Source organism: Mauremys reevesii, linkage group 2 (genome assembly GCF_016161935.1).
Source record: "Mauremys reevesii isolate NIE-2019 linkage group 2, ASM1616193v1, whole genome shotgun sequence".
In the NCBI taxonomy this organism is placed as follows: Eukaryota; Metazoa; Chordata; order Testudines; family Geoemydidae; genus Mauremys; species Mauremys reevesii.
In genome coordinates, this window is record NC_052624.1 from 112,099,564 (window position 1) to 112,124,818 (window position 25,255).

General features: G+C 42.7%; 1 protein-coding gene across 17 annotated transcripts in view; it reads left to right on the forward strand.

Moving 5' to 3' along the window:
- The window catches only part of LOC120396454 (poly(rC)-binding protein 3-like), a 585,054-nt gene that overhangs the window by 383,142 nt on the left and 176,657 nt on the right, over window positions 1-25,255 (forward strand). Inside the window, exon 1 of one of the 17 annotated variants that reach the window (XM_039521359.1) lies at window positions 721-937. The exons of 15 other annotated variants lie outside the window; for them this stretch is intronic. The gene's annotated coding sequence lies outside the window, so the exon portion shown is untranslated. Of the gene's footprint in view, window positions 1-720; window positions 938-25,255 lie in introns of those variants that run through there. One more of the 17 variants, XM_039521348.1, reaches the window with a different exon arrangement.

Genomic DNA, 25,255 nt, shown 5'->3' on the forward strand with positions numbered 1-25,255 from the left:
GCAAGTGTGAAAAATCGGAACAGGGGTGGGGGGTAAGAGGAGCCTATATAAGAAAAAGACCCAAAAATCAGGACTGTCCCTATAAAACCGGGACATTTGGTCACTAGTGGAGTTATACTGGTGTAAGTGGGATGAGACTCAGGCCCTGAATCCTGAGAACAAACATACAGCAGTGTATGTAGTTTATTAGCGCAGTAATAACTTTATGTAGGTGACTCTCTTATTAATATGTTCAAGCTCTGGAAAACCTGTCATTTTTGACATGACAATACCAACTGTAACTGTGGAAGACGGGGCCACAGATGATGCGAGTTGTATAGTACCTACACAAGAAAACTAATGGAGGCATAGCAATCTATAACTAGAAATGTATAACTTCGATAGCATGTTGATATGTCCTATGCTTTGGTGGGTTTTGTTTTTAATCTCTGTTCATTTATTTCTCTGTACTCGTGCTGTACACTGAGAGAGTCTTTACAATTTTATCACATTAGAATGTGACATTCCTGGCCTTGACAGTGCTTTTGTTTGGATATTTATAGCAGCTTCTGGTCATTGTTGAGCAAAGGAGATTGCCCTGCCCTCTGGCCCTTTCTTAAGCAGATTTTGGGCAGAAGCTCCTCTCATGTGGCACTAATTGAAATGATTGGTGGAGGGGTGTGGTGAGCTCACTGTGCCTGACTCTGGCTTATCTGCCAGGGGCTAAGCCAGGGGAGAGGAGAGGGAGGGGGGGGAAAGAAAAAAAGAAAAAAAAAAAAAAAAAAGCAAAGCTTTGCCTCATTCCAGTAGGGCTCAGGGCTCCCGGCCATCTGTCCACCCTTGGAATCAGAAGACAAATAGAGGGACCACACTCACTATAACTGTGCAGAAGGAAATTGTTCGGAAAGTCTGGCTGAGCTTTGCATTTGAAGTGCGGGCTTTGAGAGCAGCTCAGCAGGTCAGTACTTCTACCAGTCAGATTTATTTGTTCAGATGATGTAGAGGGTTTTAGCTGAAAATCTTTAGTATTAGAAATGGTATGTTATTTTCAGGAGTTAGATTGCAATTGAAGGACACGTTTCTTTGAAGCCTGAAGACTGGAACTCAGCTTGCTCTATTTGCTGTCCCATATGCATTATGATTCTGATCAGAGTTTTGTTTATCTAGCTGACTATTACTGGTGACATCCGAATGGCTAGGGCAGCCTAACAATGGGCAAATCTTTAAAAGATTTAAACTAACAATTTGCTTTAAAAGTGATTTCGTATGGAGATGTTTTTATATGTGTGGCTTATCATCTGGACAAGTGTGCTACATTAAAATATGTATTAGGGATTGTCATTGGAAATATGTGCACTTCATTTTGGTGAGTAACTCAGCCTGAGTCTGCAGCTTGAGGATTTAAATGCTTTAACATCATTTAGACACCCCCCCACACACACACCAATAATAGTTTGCTGTAAGTTTAATGTGAAATGGGGAAAGGCAAGAGCAAGCTATTCACTATGAAAACCACAAGCTGTAGTGGTACGATTAGAAAGGCAGAGGCTAAGAAGTTTTTGACATACTGTAAACTGGCATTACAGTAAAAAATCAAGTGAATTGTAATATTTTCTCATGTAGGGAGGTTTCATCATTTGAAGTTACATGAACATGTTTAATATTTCATTACAATGTCTTGGTTTTTTTTTACCTTACTAATGAATGAACCTAAGTAAACAACTGTATAGTCTGATGCTGTACATTGCACAAGAGAGAGAAAGAAAAAGTACAACTTCTTACTTCATATTTCTTTCACTTAAGGAAAATTCAGTATTATTCAGAAAATTAACAAAAAAATTATAATAATGGTAATAAAATCATCTTAGGTCTCTAGATTTTTTTAAAGTCAAAATATTTTTAGGATGGAAAAACTGTACAGTTATGGCTAACTACATATAAATTCATATGACACACCTGTTATATAATTTCATATAACCATCTTGAGGATCTGAATTATTTTTAATACTTTATATTTAAACAGTCCTGTTCTGTTTAAATATATCCATATGATGACTGTTATGTTTATATTTCTGAAGATTATTTCCTCTATTTCCTAATTATCATTTTTTACAATATGTATTAACTGAATATATAATAGCCACATGCTCTAGTGTAAAATTACATTCAACAAAATCAAGTCGCAGCAGGAAATTATTTCAATCACTGTGCATGCATGCCTTCAAATTTAAAAAAGAAATATGAATTGTGTTATTACAAAATTAGCCCTTTGTCAGACCCAGCTATTTCGCTTCTTTCCTTCTTGAGATGAAGTTTTTAGAAGTGAAACGATAGTGAAAAATGGAGTCAAGTAACTGGTAATCCATTTGTCCACTGCTTTTCTCCATGCCTGGTGCAAAGTTCCAGCACCGTCACTGGATTATTCAAAATGGATTCTAAGAACCAGCCATACCAAAGGTAGGCAAGCGCTTAATAAAAGGTTTATGGATCGTTATGATGGATACGTGCAGTGTATTTTTAAAAAATCTTTTAGGGATGCAGCCGTTGTATTAAAAAAAATCTAGTCAGAGAAAAACATGAAAACATGTTGAGGAGTAGTGACACATCTTTAGTAAAGGTACATGAAGAATATCGATAGCAGTTTTACAAGTTGATATAGCTGGTGCACTATGAAAGAAGATCCCCTGTATATCTATCATCCCAATCCACAAATATGTCATAAAATAAGTATTCAGGCGGATATATTTCTTGTCTGGACCAATACTGTTCCCTATAATTACTGACCTCTTATTCATCACATTATGAACTGTTTCATAATGTTAAAATCAATAGCTAGTAGTTCCCTCAAGAACTGTATTTTAACACTCAGCATACTGTATGTGGTGATAATGCAATGACATGTGAATGTATTAATATTTATTCTTAAGTGAATGAACATATTTTTTCTGTACTTTAAAGAAGCTAAAACCCCAACAAGTGCAACCGCTAGTGATATTAGCAAGAAAAATAGTAGCATAAGAAAGCATCGTTATTTTAAAACGGCCTCACAGTAGTCATGTTGGTAATATTCTTAGTGCATAATGTCTGTTTCATACCCTGAATGCTAGATTTGATTTTCTTTCAGGTAGTTTATAATTTTTAATATTTGTGCATTATTGATTGCCCTAGGGCTAGATCCTTTTGACTCAGTTCTTATGCCCACAAAGATTTGTCTGAAGAAGGATTTGAGTTATAAACTGAGTCAGGGCTTCAGGATGGGGCCCACGCTATTCAGAATTCCATTTACGATTAGGCCTTTGTGAGGGGATTTGTGTTTGACATTAATTAGAACTGATTTGGCTGATATTTTTAGTATGAAATTTCACAACACTGGCTCGGTAGTTGAATAATATACAGATAAAGTTTTGAACCCTTTGTCAGTGTCCCCTGCAAATTATGAGGCATATTCTGTTACCTTGCATTTGGTGTAGTCATTCACACCCTTGAAAATGAGGTACAAAAAGTTACTGTACTTGAATGGTAGTGATTTGTACCCAAGTTGCCCTCACTTTGCACTTGTATAAATGACTTCACATGGTGCAGCGCAGGAGTGAATCAGGCCCTCCATCTTTCCTAAGGACCAGACTCTTATGGCAGGGAAAGACGGCAGCAAGCTTCCTCCATGCTGCACATATCATGGCAGAGAAGACAGTGTCTACAGTGTGGGAGGCTTCCAAAGCTACCAGGGAACATGGCTGGGGCCAAGTGGCTGTGGGAGCATGGGACACTTGCTTGGAGAAGAAGGTCTTCAGAAGCTGGGAGGAAGGGCAGGGATATTAGGCCTGAGTACACACTGGTGAGAAGTTGTAGGAGGAACGTTGAGTGCTAGTCTGAGTGAGGGGTAATGACAGGTTTTGGCAACTAAGGGTGGTCAGGATGAAGAGCTGTTGAGTGCTATTGTGGGAGGTTTCTGTAGCCGGGAGGGAAGTCAGCTATGGGTTCTTTTTGGACTATTATTGCATAAAAGATCCAGAGCTGGGAAGTGAGCATCAGGATGCTAGTCATCAGGGGCAGAGGGAGGGATTGGCAGCAGAGGGGGAGGCAGATCAGATGTAACAATTACAAGGTGGGTGCAGGGGGAGGGTTCTGCAACTAGGAGGCGTGAGATTCTGAATAACCTTCAGAGGTCTCTATTACGTATATGAAAACAGCAAAGCAAATGATTATAAACATCGAAAAATAGCAACTGCACTAATTACAAACCACGGTGATGTCTAAAAATAAACTAAAATAGCAGTTTTTAGCGCTTCAGATTCACTGTGAGTTCCTATCAAAATAAAGTATTTCGGTAATTATATTTTGCTGTAAATTCTAATAACTCTTTCTGGCAGGAACATGTAGAATGCACAGAAATATAGTTGCACAGAATTTTTAAGACAATGTTGTTTTTTAAATCTAAATCTATCATATTAATAACTGCGTTTTGCCACTTCCGTTTGCTAAGCAACAGTTGCACTTTGTTGCTTATGAAGCACCAAAGGAAAGAATGAATCCACGCAAGAAGCAAGAGCTTATGTAAAGTTCATGAACAGTAGCAGAAAGATTGAATCAGTTTTGTAAATTTTGTTCCTTAAATATTTTAATGTAACTGGGATATTTTTCTGTGCTGGCTGCCGTCAGTGATAGAAGTATCAACAGGAGAAAAATGGGTCACTTGGGTTTTAGCATTAAGCAGCAAATCCAGGGTCAATAGGATTTAGTTGAGATGTTAAGGTTTATTCAGTACATTTAGTTAATGAATGGGGGGAGGAGGGGAGAAAAAAAGTTTGTGGCAGGATTGGTGGAGGGGACAGAATGGCCTCCTGCCAAGTGGTACATCCTGCTGTAATTCTTCCTGATTGATAGATATTCCATAGGACAAAAAGGGAGCTGAGTGATGGGGATTTTAATTAAAAAATACCAGCACTAACGCCAGCCTTTTTTGGATTAAAATTCAGCAGAAATACTTTGTAACAGACATCCATCTAGTATGAGGGCTTGTTTTGTTTTGTCTTTTGTTTTATTTATTAATGTTAACCTTTAACTGAGGGCAGTGGCGCTGGTAGAATTTTTATAGTGTGTGTGTGTGGGGGGGGCTCTGAAAGCCATTGAGCAAAATTGTAAACCTTGTATAGGATGGAAACCACTTCCAGCCAGGGGGTGCTGCCGCACTCCCAGCACCCCTAGTTCCAGAACCCCTGTCTGAAGGGAAAAAACTATACTGCATTTAAGCACCTAGACACTGCCTATAAGACATGAAAATACTCAGAGACTTCACATATGAAACCCCATCAATAAGAAATGTTTGATTCAGCCACAATAAATCATGTTTGGGTCAATTAATTCCATGTTAATATAATGCAAACTTCCTGCCAAACAAAGTCATAATCTCTTCAATATGAATGGCCTGAATTGTATTAACCTGGACACTGAAACCTCTATGTTCTGTCAAAAATTTCCATACATATTCTTAGGCATTTTGATTTGGGTTCAACTCCCCCAAATCCTCCTAATAGAGTGGCCAGTTTTATAAATCAGTGCAATAAGTACATTGGGGCCTGTTTTTAAAGATGAAAAAGCTTTTATTTAAATTTAAAAGAAAACGTTGCTGAATAATTTTGTTCCTAATGGGCCCATTTATATATTTTTTTCCACTCTGTCCCTATTCGAGCAAAACTCCCAACTGAAATCAGACTTTTTCCCAAGGCTAGAGAGGACCTTTAGATTCTGCTGAACTTTCCTTCTATATCTACCCCCTCAGAGGTTTGGACCAGACTTCTCAGCCAGCCCTCGGAGTTTTGTCTGACTAAAGACCCAATAAAACCAGCAAAACTTGGTGCACTGACTTCAATAGACATGCCCCTGAGGAAGTAGTAGGCAAGGACCATAGAATTTGACCATACCACAAGCTATTAGCAGGCTTCAGAGTAGAGACACTGAGTACCTGCTTGTTTTGAGAAGATCTTCTCTGCTTAGGTAATCTAGTGGTGGTTACTCCTAGTTCCGTTCATGTATGCAAGCCTTTGAGAATGTTCTTGCAGCATCACTCAATAAAATTTGCATTTGAGCTAGTTGAAAAATTATGAAAAAAATGTGGTTTATCAGCACAAAAATGTTTCAAAAATTTGAAACTTTGAGTTGGCACGAGCTTAAAAAATGGCATGGCTTTACTGATACTCAAATGAAGACATGGATTTTTTTTAATTGGTCTGCTATGTCATAACTACATTGGCTCCCCGATACAGCACAGCAAACCCCAAATACATGTGAAGCAAGTGGGGGTTCAGAAGTGCATACAGGATAGGGAGAGTACTCCCTAAAGGTTTTATCAACTTTGAAATGGAAAGAGTCATAGATCTGTTTGTTCACAGCAAGGAGGACTGGCCATTAATGCTAAATTGAGGATTTTGCTGAGTGATGCAGTGTGGTAGAGACTGCAAGGAGCCGTCCGCAGACAGCACAGCCCATATAAGGGCCCAGCAGAATTTGCATCCCCTTCAGCCAAGAGAGAACAGGTATTGTGCCCCCCGATGGCACATGGCAATCTACAGGGAGCAGAGACATCACATGACGGGAATAAGCTGCATTACCCAAAGGCAGGGTGCCTTCTGGTGCTCCCCTTGGGGCAGTGTGTCTCCATACCACTCCTTTAGCCTTTGTACAATTTGCACAATCTAGCCCTGAAAAAGCCGTTTTTACCAACATATTCAGAGCCCAGTCCTGCCACCCTTACTCACTGTGGGTGCTATCCACCCCATTTACAGGCCAGCGCAAGATCTATCCACCATTGAAATCCTATTATGAGGACAGAGTCAGGCCTTCAATAAACACAAAACTTTTTATGGCTGTCATTCAGATTGCAAAAACTTTGTACACGTCTATGAGCTCATTAGAATGGCTGTGGGCGGATGTCAACACTTAGCCAGGAAGTTATAATGGAAGTTTTGATTACACTGGAACACTGAACATGGATATAGAACAGCAACAAAGCGTAATAAAGAACTATGATATTTAAAATAGACACAACTCTTTTTAAACTCACAGCCCCTCTGATCAATAATTGTCATGCTGGGTAGAGCTCAGCACCGCAAGTCAGCCACCCCAGCTCCAGTAAGATCTGACTATATTTGTTTAAGCTGATTAAGGAGGCCAATTGTTTTTATTTGTATTTGTTTGTAGTTTTCCTCAATGTGAAATTTAAAATAAACTAGATTAAGAAATACATGCTTTGCTCCTTGTGCCTGAGGTAACAGACCCTCTAACCTCCAACTCTGCTGGCATGTGGGTTTGGGATTTTGGTTGGTAGAGGTAAGGGCAAATGTGAAATTGAGATCCAGGTTTTCATTCTGAATTTCTCCAACTTTAGAGGTGTTTAGATCTCTGGTTTTGGTTCAGGCCTATCTCTATGTTCCTAAGAGTAGTAGTATTAGTTAGGCACTTACATTTCTGATGAAAGAGCAGGGTTCCAATGAATTCCAAAGATTGTTGCGGGTGTGTTGTCCTGACAGTATTTACTTTTGATAAATATGGATCCACTGTAGATAATGGACAGGCTGCCTATGTCAATATAAATTTATGGGCAGCATATATTGTATACTTGTGAACTGTTTAAAAATTAAAAAAAAAAATCTAAGAAACTGTTCTCATACAGCAATCCAATGCCCCCATCAGTGTTTGCAACACCAGATAAGTCGGATGACTCCAAATTTGACCATGTATTTTAAAATCATGAGGTAGATGACTCAGTATTTTGTGGCTTGTATTTTAGTGAAGTGAAAATCCTGTCCCTCACCTGCTTTTCAGAATAGGCACGCCACCTAAAACTGTTAAGACACTGTTCACCAGTGGTCTGTTAGAGCCAAACAGTAGGTCTACAACATGCCATTCACTTCACTCATGTATGCCACATCCCACAAAATGCTCCATTACCACTGCCCCATATTACATTTTGACTTCATAAATTCCACTCCATTGTCTTTACTTGCAAATAGCATTTTTGAAAATGTGCAGAAAACAATACTCTTTTCTCAGAATTTTAAACATTAACTACAAATTAATTTTCTACTATGTTCACCTTAGGCTGAATTGTGAGGTTCTTACTCAGTTTATTACGACTCGGTCTTTCCTCAGGCTGAATCCCATGAAATTCTGTGGAATCTGTCAGAGTAAAGACTAAGTAAGGGTCTCTACGATCTGTCATATTCTGAGGTGGTTGTCATCCTCTGATATTTCAGAGTGATATTCAAAGAAAAAATATTCTATTTCCTTTAAATAGCGTGTCCGATATTACCATATACACATACATTATCACACATATATGTATTCCAACCTACCTGTAACCCTTTCACTGGCTTAGGGCCCAAAGGCCTTCAAGTAGTTTCAGAAATCCGCCTGATGCATTGAAATACTAGATGTTGCATTTTGATCTCTGATTTAGCTGTAAGTGATGTATAAAGAATGATATAGAGCCAGATAAATCAGAATTGACTACATATCTGTGGAAGCTCAAGAGCACAAATTAAGCTGTTGGTATGCCATGTGCTAAAATATGTGGCTCTACATTCTCTTATTTCCTACTGTGTCTTCACTACTAATTAGTGTTTTGTGTACATAATTCCATGTTCTTTGAAGAAAAACACACTTTTCTGAGACTGCCAGTGCCTACATAGAAGAACTGTGTATATGGGAATCTATGCCTGTTGGAGGAATTTTTGAGGGCCTGGGGAGTCCCATCTAAAAGGACCAAATTGCAGTGTGGATCTGTTGGTAGCAAATGGTCCATAAGCTGTTAAAAGCAACTAATTTTGTCTGGTTTCAGGTTAAGACCTTGTATTTAATTTAACATGGATGTGAATCATGTGCCTACCCTTATGGAAGAGTCCTATAGAATTTAATAGAAAATTATTTCTTTGGGTATTTTGAATCATTCTAGATTTAAACAATATAGATAGAGCCCTACCAAATTCACAGCCATGAAAAATGCATCATGGATCGTGAAATCTGGTCTCCCACTGTGAAAAATGGACTTTTATGTGCTTTAACCCTATACTACACAGATTTCATGGGGGAGACCAGCGTTTCTGAAGTTGGGGGTCCTGACCCAAAAGGGAGTTGCAGGGGGGGTCGCAAGGTTATTTTAGGGGGGGTGCAGTATTGCCACCCTTACTTCTGTGCTGCCTTCCGAGCTGGGCAGCCGGAGAGAGGTGGCTGGCAACTGGAGAGCTGTGGCTGTTGGCCGGGCACCCAGCTCTGAAAGCTGCTCCCCGCCAGCAGCAGCGCAGAAGTAAGGGTGACAATACCATACCATGCCATCGTTACTTCTGCGCCGCTGCTGGCAGCGGCTCTGCCTTCAGAGCTGGGCTCCCGGCCTGCAGCTGCTGCTTGCCAGCTGCCCAGCTCTGAAGGCAGCGCCACAGCCAGCAACAGCGCACAAGTAAGAGTAGCAGTACTGCGACACCCCTCCCCCCCCCCACACACACAACTCCTTTTGGGGTCAGGACCCCTACAGTTACAACTCCAAGAAATTTCAGATTTAAATAGCTGAAATCATGAAATTTATTATTTTTAAAATCCTACGACCATGAAATTGACCAAAATGGACCGTGAATTTGGTAGGGCCCTATATATAGAACTATGCATCAGCTGTAGTAAGGTGCAAAAAGCATAAGAAAGGATATTAAATTCTATAGATTTTTTTAGAATCATTTCTGTAGAATTTAGATGAATTTATGTGAAACTTATATTGGTTCAATCCCTATTAAAGTCTTTTTGACTTTTCCCTAAGGATAAATCCACACTTACTGTATTGAAGGCACACAAATTCACAACACACTCACTTCATTGAAAGTGCATTGCACTGAAAATCTGCTTGGTGGAAAGCCATAGTTTCTAGATCAGATTTACCTATGCATTCTGAGAGAAAAGCAGCAGTTAACTCAGTATAATTGGTACTCCTGGGGAAATTCTGTGCTGCTGCACATGCACAGAATTCATGTCCCCTGCAGATTTTTTTTTTCTCTGCAGAAAATACATTCTGCCAGAGAGGCGCTGCAGTTATGCCTTTTGCCCACCAGGGGCTGCTGTGGTGCCAGAACAGAGGGAAGCCACTCACCAGGGAATAGGAAGAGAGCAGAGTCTGCATTCCTTACAGTGCCCTGCCTGCAGACAGGGCCGGCTCCAGACCCCAGCGCGCCAAGCGCACGCTTGGGGCGGCATTTTGCTGGCAGGGCGGCAGCCGGCTCCGGCGGACCTTCCGCAGTCATGCCTGCGGGAGGTCCACCGGAGCCGCGGCTTCGGGGGACCTCCCGCAGGCATGACTGCGGAGGGTTCGCTGGTCCCGCGGCTCGGGGGAAGACGTGCCTGCGGAAGCTCCACCGGAGCCGCAGGACCAGCGGAACCTCTGCAGGCACATCTGCCAGAGGTCCCCCTGAGCCATGGGACCGGCACCGCCAGAGCGCGCCCCGCGGCGCGTCGCCCTGCTTGGGGTGGTGGGATTCTTAGAGCCGCCCCTGCCTGCAGGGCCAGGTGAGGATTCACATATGGGTAGGAAAAACAGAGCGGGGCACATGGGGTTGCTGGGGGGAGGTGTCACAAACTGGGATTCAGACAGGCTAGTGGAGGGACTGACTGGGACGTGGGTTGAATGGGAGTGGGGGTGCAGGGCAACATGGGGATGGAGGTTGGGGAACATTTGGTTAAATACAATGAAATCACTCAAAAGAAAGGGGGAAAAATTAGAAAAAATGAGTAACAGTGTGTCTGTAGCAGTTATGAAAAGTTCATCAAATGCAGTAGCAGAAAAAGTTACATTTCTTTTCCTATGATCAGGGATTTAGACAAGTCATACTGGACAGTATACTTTAAAATAATTGAATTCAACATCTAGGAAGTGTGGGACTGTGCACAATTAACATGATCTCCAACAATAGTGAATATGTTCTGACAACAGGGAGGAGATGTTTGCAGCCGCAGTGCAAAGAGTAAGGGAGTTAGATCACTTTTCATTTTTCAGAGTCACTGATACCTTATGTATGTGTGTTATTTGTCTCCTGGTGTTTAGTGACAGGGTGATGCAGGGCACAGGTCAGGTTGTTGAGGTGGCTTTAACCGCATATTTCTGATGTTAGCTTTCTTAAGGCACTCAATCTGTTTAGCATATCAAAAAAATAGGATAAGGGGTGTCTTGATCTCAGCCTCATTATTGCCAACTTCAAGAGATTAAAAATCAGGAGTTTGGCTCTGAAATTATGAGATTTTGAAAAAAGGGATCATATTGTGTTTTCAGATGTACCTTTTGAACTGCCTCCCCCCATTCCCCAGTGTATGAGTGAGACAGTTAGCATTGCCCTTGTTCCCAAGTTTATGGGGTAAGGTGATTTTCACCCTGCTGCAGGAGCTCTGTCCACCACATCTGGACATCCCCTATCCAGCAATTAAGTCTGCCCCCAACCTCCAAATCAATCCTGCCCCCCCAGTTCCATATCAGTTGGGGCAGAGGTGCCTTCCCAGTGCTCACAGGAGGGGAGGGAGTGGAATTTCTTCAGTCTAGCAGACAAAGTTATAACAAGGTCCTATGGCTGGAAGTTGAAGCGAAACAAATTCAGACTGGAAATAAGGTGCACATTTTAAGCAGTGAAGCATTGCAACATCTTACCAAGGGTTGTGGTGGGTTCTCCTTCACTGGAAATCTTTTAATCCAGATTGGATGTTTATCTAAAATAAAATGCTCTAGGAAATATTTCAGGAAAGGTCTATGGCTTGTGGGCAGACTGGGTGATCACAGTGGTCCCTTCTGGCCTTAGTCTATGAATCTGTCAAGAATGTAAGCCATGCCCACTCAGTATGGTGCTTTGGCCTCTTCTGTGGTGGCTGGGCCATAGCAGTTGATGACCCTGCTACAGCCTTTGAGTCTGTGAGCCAGGACCTACAGAGGTAGGTGTTTTAGCTCAAACAATAGAGGCTCCTGCACCTTAGGTTCCATCTCCACTCTGACACCACCCAAGGGCACTGGCATTCCAAGAGGAACCTTCACTTTGGACTTCCAGATTCAAAGGTGTTTTTGTAGGGTAGGATGTTGAGAAAACTACAATATTGAGTTATGGGTTTCTTCCTTTAAGTTACGGAGAGATATTTATAACTTTATCTCTTACTTAATGATATCCAATTGTATGAGGAAGTTTTATATGCAACTTCTCTCTGCCATCGTAAATCTCAGAGGGGGATGGGGTTGAATATCTTTTGTTGGATTACATATGTGCCAGTTTTGATTATTCCATTTATCCCTAACTTGTTGAGACTTGAGATTCGTACTATGAGATTTAGATTTTGACCTTTTGTCTTGTCCCAATTAAACCATTTTAGGTTCCCCCATTCATTGTAGCAGGAAATCCATTTATTATCAGAGAGGAAATCATGCTGCAATGTAACATTTTTATGCCTTCTACACTCAATGTTAAAAAATGAGCCTTATCTTAGGGATGGGGGGGGGGCCAAGTAAAGTAATTTTAGACTTGGTAATAAACTGCAGGGCAGACTTGTTTTTACTTAGATAATGTACACAAGCTACAGCTATCCTTTTTACTGTGCCTTTATTACATTGCATTGTGCACAGATGGATAGGCTTTTAGTGGTCTCAGGAGCAACAGAGGCCCACCCATATATATCTAAACCTTTCTAAAGCAACTGGAATTCCCTTAGGAGCAGTACATTAAAGCTACAATGAAAATGGAGTTTTCTTTTACCTTGTGACCTTTCTGTTTTCCCTTCATGAGGAGCATACAGCAAAGATCCTCTCTCTGGTGCATAATATTAGTCAATAAAGTTAAAAGCACCAGATTGTATATGTACAGGGAGATAAATAATAAAGTAGCCAGATCTGGGTTTGCCTACAGCTACTAATAAAATGTCACCTACATTTTAGTTCTGTATGCCTTTAACAGCATAGTTAAAAATACATTAAAATCTGATGCTCTCTATGGGAATATGACTGAGCTTGCCAGATAGAGAAATATATTGTCTAAATAATACCTTTAGAGGATATTAGATGAGTATAAAAGATTACAGATGCAACTAAAGTGCATTTCCTTTCTACTAATGCAATTCATATGTTTTAGATTCATGTTTTTTTATATTTGGATTATTTTGTGGAGGACTTAGTAGATTTTAAAAACATCCTTATTTGTCTCTGTTGATTTCAAAGATGCATTAATTCTTAACAGTTTGAAATACTTCACTGGAAACTTCACTTCACTGTGATTTTAAACCATGACTGTCATCTTACTGAAGCAAATTATTCATGTTTGTACAACATTAACGTTCTTACACACTTTTATTTATTGGAGCTGGGCAGATGCCTTAAAAATAAAATTTCCACACACATTTGCGTAAATTTTAAAGAAAATGAATTTGCTTTGGCTGGGTTTGCATTTCTTTTATGTCTGCTTTCTGAGAACTTGTTTCTAGTAAACAAGTCTGGTGGGAGTTTCAACAGGAACAGCTCTGTTTTCTATTTAGGTCAGGAGAGTTTTCAGATTGACGTTTTGTTTCATTTTCTCTATAGCAATTATCAATTTTTATCAAAACGTATTTCTTCGTTATTTGCTGGAGCAATTCAGTGGCTAATGCGATCAGGTTTTGTGTGGCTATGCTATCAGTGTTGTTATAGCATGAGAACTACAACAAGGTATGCCTCTCACCAAAATGCGTAGGGGTAGTAGTTCAGCAAATGGGTAACTAACAAGTAATATTACACCACTGCAGTCAGTATTTTCACCTAAAGGTCAGTTGCCAGTAAAACCAACTTACTTGCAATGAACAGGCAAATATTGTCCCATTTACAGTGCCACCTGGTACTTTCCCTCTCCATTGGCTCCCTGATAGACATTACTCCTTTGCCACCTTTTGTCCAAAGTCCCAACAGGAGGACCATCTAATCCTTTTACTGAGTTTGATCTACACATCAATAAGGCTACGTTTTAGTTGTGAGTATTTTTAGTAAAAGTCACGGGCAGTAAACAAAAATTCATGGCCCATGAGTGACCTGTCCATGACTTTTACTATATACCCCGACTAAAACTTGTGGGGGGGTTTAGAGGGGATGGCCAAGGAGGGGGGCACTGTGGGTGCTTTGGGGGGGGGCAGCCCGGGAGAGAGGTACTGCAGGTGCTCTGGGGAGGGGGCGCTGGGTGGGGTGCGCCACGGGTGCTTGGAGGTGAGGGGAGGCAGGGCTGGGGCAGCTCCCTACCCTGCTCCTGAGCTCCCTGTGCTGTCTCTGCTCTGCCCCAAGCCCCTCTTCTGCAGCTCCCATTGGCTGGGAACCGTGGCCAATGGGAGCTGTGGGGGTGGTGCCTGCCGGCAGAGGCAGCCTGTGGATCTAGGAGCTGAGGGAGGGGAGTTCCTCTCACCCTTTTGGGGACCCCCCCCCCACGGTAAACACCACCCTGCACCCAGCCCTGAGTCCCCTGCCCCCACCCAAACTCCTGCTCAGGTGGCCCCTGGGCCAGGCATAGCAGCCACTGCAGAAGTCATGGGAAGTCACGGAATCCATGATTCCGTGACCTCCGTGACAAACACGGAGCCTTACACATAAGTGCAGCAACACGATAGACAAACCAGTGCTGCTTTGGGGGAGATTCAGCAGCAGTAAAGGCTCTTCTGATCTCAGACGAGCATAAGTCAGAAGTAACTCTGCCATAAAGCTGCTGTGAGTGGGTTTAGAACCAGGCCCATTGCCTTTTGGTGTATTTCAATGTGGATTTTCCAAAGAGAGGAGCTAGGGGAGACAGTGGGAAAGGAGAATTAGAGGGGATTAGGGGGAGTCTCAATGATAGAGAAAATGGTTTGGGATAAATAATTAGGGACAGCTTTTATTCAAAGTTTCCCGTAGCACCCTTAGAGTTCCCAGGCATCCAGTTTTCAACCAGAACGTCCGAACGAAAAGGGACCGTGGCGGCTCCGGTCAGCACCGCCAACTGGGCTGTCAAAAGTCTGGTTGGCAGTGCTGCGGGGCTAAGGCAGGCTAGTCCCTACCTGTCCTGGCACTGTGCTGCACCTCGGAAATGGCCAGTAGGTCCGGTTCCTAGGAGGGGGGCCACGGGGCTCCGCATGCTGCCCCCGCCCTGAGCACCGGCTCTGCACTCCCATTGGTTGGGAATGTGGCCAATGGGAGTTGGGAGGGCAGCGCGTAGAGCCTCCTGACCCCTCTCACCCCCGAGGAGCCTGACCTGCTGGCCGCTTCCAGGGCACAGTGCGAAGCCAGGACAGGCATGGAGCCTGCCTTAGCCCTGCTGTGCCCTTGACCGGCAGCTGTCCAAGGTAAGCCCGAGCCCCAACCCCCACAGAGCCCACACATATTTACCTACCCTTGTTACAACTAACACACAGGATTACCATAGCTGAAAGATTTAGAGACAAATATTTTCCCCTTTGTGTTTATTTTGTCAAATGCACAACACTGTGTATCAGTTTCTCTGTTTTGCCCTTTATCATCATTAAGATTAGACTCTCACAAACAATAGACTTTCGCACAGCAACAGGGAAGAGAACAAAATTTAAAAAAAATAGGAAAATGTTGTAAAACCCAGTGATTCTGAGCAGGTGAAGTAGTTGAAATGATTTTTTCTTGAAATGGATTAGATTTCAAATGGTTAGCAGCCCATAACATGGCAGTTGTGAATTCTGAGTTGGAGCAGAATCAGGCCCTCCTTGTCTTATCTTGTTTGAGAAGCAAATAAACAGTAAAAATATAAAAGTGAGCAGGGAGCGAGCTGATGTGCCCCCTCCATCTTGCTAATGCATCTTCTGAATTGTTTCCTTTGGCTTGTGTCTCTCCAAAGAATCCTTGTTTTTAGCTGCATCTCTCAATCCATAGGAAAGAAAAGACTAATGAAAATATCTGCAGTGCTCTATAATCCTGTCCTAAAGTCCTAATCTAAACATTTTTAATCAAGTGAAATAGAACTGATTTACAGGGGACTCAGCTATAGTGAAATACTGCTTGTGGGGCAAAATCCTGCTCCATCCTCCATAGTCACAGAGTCTTACTGTGGCAGAAGCAGTGAGGTTATACTATAGGGGGCAGGATTTGCAGAGTTTATACAGGAGTCTGCACCCCCCTGCAGACCATGGAGCAGAGCTCTATAAATGCTCCAATTGCTCCAGTGCACTAAGAGGGGAGCTGGAGGGCAACTCTTTTATCTCACAGATCAGTAGACTAAACACGTCTCCATTTATTGTTATTCCAGTGTATGAAATTTATTTGTTTATAGCATAACATCAGCAGTACAATGAAATAAAAGATGGAGATCTCCTGGGATAAAACCTGCTTCTTTCTCTATTTTGAGAATGTTTAATATGCAAAGTGTAGGATCAGGTCTGACCTCCAAATACTTCTACAGTCAATGAGCCAAATTCTTCCCTGGTGCCAACAGAGTTAGAGCAGTGATGAATTTGGTCTGGTGTGTTTTCTGTTGCAATCAGATTATCTCAGATGGCTAGAGAGGTAGAAACTCTAAAACTTCACAGACCTCATTTGCAAAGGAAGTATGGCTGATAATCTATCTAATCTTCAGTACTTTGAGAAAAACAGACTTGTTCATGAACCCTCAGCAAGCAGAAAATTGTGTGCACTCACATGCTTTTTCATTGAGAACCATCTATCAGGATATATTTTAGATGGTTAGATAGTAGCTGCAGCAACAAACAAAACTGCCTTTGTAGCTCCTGTCATGAGACTAGCTTTTGTGTCAACTGTCTTGAATAGAGCAACAGTTGCCTGTGACAATCTTTCTTTCTTTTACAAGTCTTATCCATAAAAGGTACTGATTTAGCTATATACATTAAAATAAATCTCTTCTTTAAAATTGTGATGTTTAATTTGGGAATATGTAATAATAATGTAAGGACCATGTATTCATTTAAAACTCCCTCTTCTCAGCAGTTTGTACACACAAACATCCCCATAAAAACATCTTTAAAAAGGATGATGTGCCCCAAATACCATATTTTGGCAATTTAAAGTATTGCAACTCTGTGTTCTTAGTTGATGATAGTTTTAGACTTGTCACTACTGATGTATTTTAGTGCACTCTGCCTGGTTACTATTTCACATAACAAGCCAATTAAACTGGCTACTTTGATGTATTCTTTTACCCCCAGTCCCTGGCTTCTTGGAGCCAGATTCTGAGGATTGTGTTAAAATTTAACCTCGCCCTTACTCGGCTATTAAAGCCAATGATTTTATGAAAAGCTGAGGTTCAGATAGCCCTGTCCTGTGGTAAACCCGGTGGGAGGGGGTTCATGAGGAGGAAATCTCCATAAGAATTCCTTGTGGAGTTTTTCCTTTGTTAGTCTGTTGGAGCAATGGGGTTTGCTCCTACTCTTGGCCCACCCACAAGCAGGTCCCAGGTCTGGAGGTATTTGGGAGTGGCAAAGGGTTTTGCCACACCTCCCTTTAGCCATAGTCCTGGCTGGTCCTCATCTCTCTGGAGGGGGTGGGCAGAGGAAAATGACCAACATGGCCTGGAGCAAAATGGGGGTGGCTCCTCCTTGGGCTCTGGCCCCTGGGACCACCTGAACCTGGCTACCCACTTCCCAGAAACCCAGACTGCTATCTCCTCACTCTGCTTCCTCCACCTCTTCCACTTTCAGGCCTGTTCCAGAAAGAGAAGAGGGAGCTTGGTGAGAACATACATGTGCCAGCCCCCTCTTTAGGAAAATTCTGGTGGCACCCCTTCTTAGAAGGCTGTCCAAGCAGAGGCGCTGTGCCTCTTTGCCAGCTCCGTGCTTCCTCCTTCCAGCAAACCCCAACTTCATGACAGTCGGGCTCCCCACTGCCAGCAATTTCCACTGGCCACGGCTGCAGGGTAGTTTCTCATTGTGGAAGTGCTTTGTAATATAGGCAATGCAACTGCAGGTTGTGTCTGGATTAAAATCCATGGGGACTGTGCTTCATAGGCCCTACCCCACCGAATATAGGGCCACACAGTCCCTTCATCTTCTTACTCCTGTCCCCCACCCTCTCATGATCCTGACTCACTGGGTTCTGGGAAAGGGGAAATGGTGTCACAGAGATGACAACTGCCCTTCCACGTAGGACGGATCCATGGGAGAGATCCATATGTTGGAGGGTCTCCTCCTTGCAGATGTTAGGGATGTCATCCTTTAGACGGTGCTCAGGATTGGCCGTGGACTTCCTAGTTTAGCCCAGGGAATGCTTCAGTGCTATGGGAGACATCCAATAGTGAAATATTTAAAAGGTAATCTTCTATTTGAGTATTTTCTTCCTGTTCAAAACTGTGTCCGCCCCGTACAGCCCTTGTGCTTCTGATGCAAACCAAAAGAGGGACTTACACCACAACAAGATATATCCTGTGGCAGCACTTCAGGAACCTGGATGGTGGCCAGTGCACCTGAAACAGCCTGGCAAAGCTGTGCATATTTATGTCTGCCTTTGGGAGGGACTAATCAAATTAAACAAATATGCTTTTATTGGTTGTTGAATAATGCTTCCTGGAAAGTACTGGTATATTTCCAGTATACCATAGTAGTATTTTAGCCACAGCTGTGTGATATTGTAAATACCGTAATTAAAATCATCACTGGCAAAGAAATAGGCAGAAGAAATTTAAGGGCAAACAAGTTGGATTTTGTATATGGATATTTACATTTGCCACAATTACCTATTTTCTCTTTTGGTCTAATAATGATTGTGCAGCCCTTATGTGTGTGTAAATACCATACCATGAAAGTTTTGTAAGTGACAGGACGGTAGCACGCTCCTTAACTGAGCCTTTGGCATTTCCATTACAGATTAAATGTCTGTAATAGCCATGGATACAGTACAAAGGGGTTATATTCTTCTGGCAGTGCTCATGTTAACATTAATGAGAGTTGCCTACTCAAATAGAAAATTTCCCCACAATGTGAACAGCAATTCTAATAAATAGAAAATGTTCTTGTTTCTTCTACATATCGCTGTTGTAATTTGGGAGGGTTGCTAGAAGTGTGTTTAACATTATTAGGTGTATGGTTGTTTGCACACTGTGTAGCTACACCACTGCAGTTGTTCTATTAGATTAATTGGAGACAGGTCTTATATTGCTGTCTAAGAGATGCCATTAGTGCTCACTGCATGTTCTTTTGTAACTTTTATCATGTTGTATGTGTCTGAGAGCCCCATTTATGCCATTTTTTCTGTACTCAACTCCTACCTTCAAAAGGCTGCAGGGGTGAATGGGAACACTCTGAAATGGCTGGATCCTAACACCTCGTAAGCCCTAGCCTGCAGATTCCCACAAAGCTCAGTCCTCTCCTCCATATTATTTGGCATCCATCTGGAGACATTAGGGAAAGTTGGTGAGACAACACATGCTGAAGTGTCAGCAAATTGCAGATGATGCTAGCTCATTGTGTCCTCTACATCAGACTTAAACAGCACCATCTCCCAGATTTCGTAATGCCTTAATCAGCACCTGGATGAAGAGCAGCTGGATGTAGTTGAGCCCATTCAAGCCCGAGATCATGCTGTTAGGAAGGGGAAAGCACTTTGAAGAAACTGCCTCTCCAATAACAGTCCACCAATATCAAGGGCACCTACCAGGTTGTGACATCCATCCTTACTTAGCCTAGGGTTTCTTGAATCTGTCAGTGCTATTGGACTTCCAAATAGCTAGGATGGTGGAACAAAACCCACCCGATTCTATCTGCAATACTCCAATAGATTTGTACATCATCCTATTGGAGAGAGACTTGGCCAGGGTGATCATCACACTTGTGAGTTCCAGAATAATGCAACTGTTGTGCAAGAATGAAGCCACCCCCTGAAAAGGCTCAAGCTGGTTGAAAATGCAAACCATCTGCTTAGGACTATTCACTAAAATGTTCTCCGTAACATCTTGTCTACATTGTTCTTGAATATCTGCACTGTGGTTCCTCAACTACTTTCCTTGATCATCTATTTTATTGCATAATTGGTGTTACTGAAAAAAACCTTTTTCAGATATTTAGCCTAAATTTTTTCATCCTAGTTTTCCTTCTTTAGCTTCAGACAATTGCTTCTTGTCCTATCATCTTCTGAGACTAAATAATTCTCTTCTTCCATCTACATTGTTGCCTCGAAGGTATTTATAGATGATGATCTTATTCCCTTCAATCCTCTTTTCTAGATTATATAATTTTAGTTTCCTTAGTCTACCTTCATAATCAATGTCTTATCCATCAATCCCTGGATCATTGCAGTTGCCCTTCTTTAGTTGCCCTTCTATGCATGTATCTAATTATTTTATATCGTTCTCAAATGGCAGAGGCCAGAGCTGCATGTAATATTCCATTTGTGGTCACATTAGGTTTCTGTACAGTGGCTTTTCCAACAAAAGACTCAAACTGCAAGCTTGTATTGTATTGTATTGAGTTTCCAATCTAATATCAAACCTACTTTCAGCCTCTTTGCTCCTGATTTAGGTTGATACAGTTCCTATCCTATCCTAAAGCATATATAGCTTTGCTTATGAGATGTAAATCTAATTTTGTGTTGTGAAGCATGCTGCCCACTTCACACATTTCTAGGCCACTTTCCACTCTTCTTCTGTCCTTTGTGCTTTCCAGTTTCAGTTGAGAGCCAAAGTAGTAGAGTTAAAACGCTGGGAGCGAGAAGTCATTCTCATATCTGACCAGATGCAAAAGTACCGAGAGAGCCTGTTCTAATAACATTGCAAGCTTGATTGCTACACTAGACACTATACTATACCTTCAGCATTTTAGTTTCTGAACCAGACTACACCAAACCTCCTAAACCTTTTGAGGTTTACCCCTCAGCTTTGCAAACCCTTCAATTTTGGGTTGTTTTAAAATATATAGGAAAAAAAATCATATGGGTCCTCTGTAGTCACTAAATAAAACCACAGCTTTTCTCATTAAAACTATTACAGAAATAAAAACTAAACTATACAATTGTTGAATTTTTCTCTGTAATTTACATTTTTCACAATGAATAATCTTCTCTACAAAATGTATGCTGTTTGATCTAACACTTGCTGTAATGGTGTTGCTCTTCCCTTGGGCATTATTTTAGGCTGCTGTGGTTAAGGATATTTACTCTTGATTGGAATGAGGAAGAGAACCAGGAGGAATCCTTACTGAAAAGCCTCAGGGCCAGCTCCCATTTTCATTGCAGGCAATGGCAAAATTCCAGATGACGTCAATGGGAGCAGAACCAGGTCTTTATCGGGGAAATCTCTTTGCCTCTAACAGTGTTGCTGACATCTTGAATCGCCCTCACTTGGAGGGTTACTAGAATTTCAACTTTCTTACTGAGGAGTGTTTGTACAGCACTCAGCCCAGTGGGTACCAGGTCCATGACTAAGTACTACCTTAAAACTACTACTAATAAATTATTCCTTGCTTACCAAAATCCCCTAACCATCCAAACTAAATGCTCTGTTAAATAAAGACACATTAACATTGCTTGATGAGCTTAGATTTTGACAGATTGTTCCTTAATATTCCTGGCCAAATTTTAGCCTTGGCATAAAGAGGCACATTTCTTAGTAGCTTCCATCTGCATCTATGCCAGGGACGAATTTGGTTCATTATCCTCAGCTGAGACTATGTCAAGTGTTGCTTAATATACTTCTTTGTAGATGTTTGCATACAATGATTTTGAATAAATTTTCATATTTCAGGTAAAACTTTTTATTGTGTTTGATTTGTCTCTAAAATGTGCTACTTCTTGCCATGTTTGGGGTGCCTGCCAATTACAGGCATTTCCATTCTGACTATATAGTTATGTTCGTTATAGAGGCCCATTTTAAGTGTTCTAGGTGGCCTCAGATTAGTGCCAAAATGAATGCTGTCAGGTGGTACTATTATTCACCAAGCCTGTTCTCATTAAAGTCAGTGGCAGAACTGCCACTCAGATCAATGAGAGCAGCATTGGGCCCTAAGGATGAAATGCCCGGCCACTGCTCCACACAAAGTCCAAGTAAGTGGGCTTCAGACAGGGCTGGTGCAACCTATTAGGTGACCTAGGAGGTCGCCTAGGGTGCTAGGATTTGAGGGGCGGCATTTTCTTCGGCAGCAACCACGGCGGCCGGATCTTCGGCCACCCCGGTCGCTGCCAGCATTTAGGCGGAGGGAGCTGGGGCGGGGGGGGGCGGGGAGGGCCGCCTGCAGCAAGTAAGGGCGGGGGCGGCACGCAGGGGAACTCCCCGCCCCAGCTCACCCCTGCTCTGCCTCAGCTTAGGTGCCGCAAGCCTGGTAGGTGGGAGAAGTGAAGCAGCAATGGCGTGCTCAGGGTGGAGGCGGAGCAGGGGTGAGCTGAGGTGCGGGGGGCACCGGGGAGCTGCCGCGGGGGGGGGGGGCCTCAGAGCGGGGCAGGGCGCAAGGTGGAAGTTTTGCCTAGGGCGTGAAACATCCTTGCACCGGCCCTGGCTTCAGACCATTACTAGGCAGGAATGAATACCTCCTCCCAGTGATGCAGGGAGAGGCAGTCAATTTCTCTGTAATCATTCAAAGCCACTCTTCCAACCTCTGGGCTCAAACAGCAGTTCTTGCCTCTCAGCAGGGGCTCCCAGCCATTGGATCTGTGTAGACATGGATTTGGTTGCCCATTTCATGGCAAACCTCTAGTTTCTCCCCAGTGCCAGTATATTTGGAGCTGTCATGCAGTTCAATTCAGCATTGGCCAGGGGCGGCTCCAGGCACCAGCGCAGCAAGCGCGTGCCTGGGGCGGCAAGCCGCGGGGAGCGGCCTGCCAGTCGCTGTGAGGGTGGCAGTCAGGTTGCCTTTGGCAGTTTGCCTGCGGGAGGTCCGCGGGCCCCGCAGTAATTCGGCGGCGGAGATGCTGAAGGCATGGCACTGGCGGACCTCCCGCAGGCATGCCACCGAATCCACGTGGCCAGCGGACCACCTGCAGGCGAGCCGCCGAAGGCAGCCTGACTGCCGCCCTCACAGCAACCAGCAGGCCGCTCCCCATGGCTTGCCGCCCCAGGAAGCCGCCTGACTTCCGTGCTTGGAGCGGCAAAAGCCATAGAGCCGCCCCTGCGTTGGCCAGGGATAGAGAAACCCCAGAATGGTCACTCTACCATCACTTCCCCCATTCCCCGAGGGGGCACACTGTGTGGTGTCAGCAGCTCTGCCCAAGGGTGAGTTTCATCCTGTAAGCGTTGTTGTTGTTTTAACTTAAAGTACCATGAGAAGAGTAGCCTGGCCCAGGAAGTTTGCAGTGCGGGGTGTAAAAGGTAACAGAAAAATGTGCAATAGGAGACAAAAAAATATGTACGGGTAGAGGATTCTTGAAGCTGAAATAAACCAACTGGTTCCTAATCAAAAGCTTTAGTTTCATTTTTTTGTTTTGTTTGTGTTTCTGAAACAAAAGGTGCTGTCATGTTACTCAAGTCCTTTCTGAATGCCCAAGAGCGTTGTTCCAATCCAGTAGAATTATTTGGCATCGGGTGAAGAAGCCAGGGAATGAGGATAAAGCTAAGTGGGCTTTGCAGCACAAGTATGTGTCCCTGCTATATTTATAGGCTCTTACAGCACTGTTGATAGGAAAGTCAGAGGCAGGCATCATGTAGCCATACTACTTTTGGTCACATTGTCAGCAAGAGAGAATAGCTGTGCTTTTTTTTTTTTCTTAACTTCTTATCTGAGCAGCCCAGGGGGATTAGTGTCAGCTGGCCTGCAATGGTATCTGGTGAGCGTAGACAGTTTGCTACATGCGCTGGGCTGAGTACAGAGTGTTTGTGTATCTTTGGGGATGAACAGAAAGGGCTGTTAAATAGTTTCAGCTCCTCAAGGTTCAGAATGTGGATATAACTACCACTGAGCAGCTCTCTAACATATGGAGGAAAGTGCCCCTCTGCAAGTATAACACCTCTTCAAGTACTGCACAATGTTCTCCCTTCGCTTGCTTTGTAATGAATATATCTTTACAGACAGAGAAAAGCTCAGCAAGGTTAAGTGGAAAAATTAATTCTCTTTTATTAAACAGTTTGTCGCTGCCTGAAGGAATGTAAGTTTTCAGGTCAGCCATTAAAAGAATCAAGGATAAGATAATGACACTCCAGTGGAAGTAAAGGCTCTTTCTTCTAGGGCTCATCCCTCTGTTTCTCTCTACTCGTTGGACCCTGTTAACCCTGCATCTATGGGATACGGTCAGTTGCCCTCCGTTTCATGCTTCCCCGTAAGACACAGTCCCCCATGCTGCCATCTGGTGGTTGCAGAACCCTTCCATAGCACAAGAACAAAGAACGGTATCTAATTGCTACCTACAGTATCTTCTTAATAATATCATTCACTTAAGATTTCATTGTCAACATATGTCCCAGCCTTTGGGTTGAATTCAGAGTGCTTGTGACAGAAATACTGAAGGCAGCCTTTACTTACCATATGCTTTGAGAGTTTGTGCACCTAATACTGCTGAGACTTTAATAGCGTATATGGGTTACATTAGTGTTAATTATACTGGAGACTGCACTGGAACCATTGCAGAATGAAATGTTCATAAACTAGGTACCGGTACTATTTATCACAAAAAAGGGCATCCATTGTACGCAGTTCCACAGTGCAAAGACCTGGTAAAAGTGTACAGTGAAAAGAGTAGTCAGGGCCAGACATAACATTTCATTAAACATCAAATCAGGCTGGGAAGAAAGAGGGTCTTGTGGTTAAGGCACAGAAGTGAGACTGAAAAAATCTGGGTTTACATCCTGGCTCTGCTGCAGGCTTCCTGAGTTGGTTACCTAACTGCCTTTTGTGCCTTTGAAAATCCCCTCCCCCTTAATCTCCCTGTTCCTCAGATCCCCACCTGTAAAGTAGTGAAATACTTTTTCTCCCACTCTTTTTCTGTCAGGTCTGTTTAGATTGGAGTGGCTCAGAGGGCCAAAGAACTGTCTCAATATATTTTATTGGCCTTCATAGAACAAAATCTTACTGACAGTATGAGCAACGATCACTACATCCACCACTGAAATGCATCCACTTCTGTAGATCAGTGTAGCAGTTGTTTAACAACACATGGTAACACAACACAACATTTTAAGGCTTGTGAAGAACATCAGCTGATATTGTCCAGTGTTGGTAGACAGAATTTAATTGTATGAGTACATTAGGCTAGATCACTTGGGTTAAATCAAAACTTTCATTGTCATGCACCCTGATGAACCATTGACAATGGCTGGAAAGCACTTTCTAATATGACTTAAGTTATAATGCTGCATGCTAGGCCTACGTCTTTGAAATTCATTTCCAAATTTCAGCAATT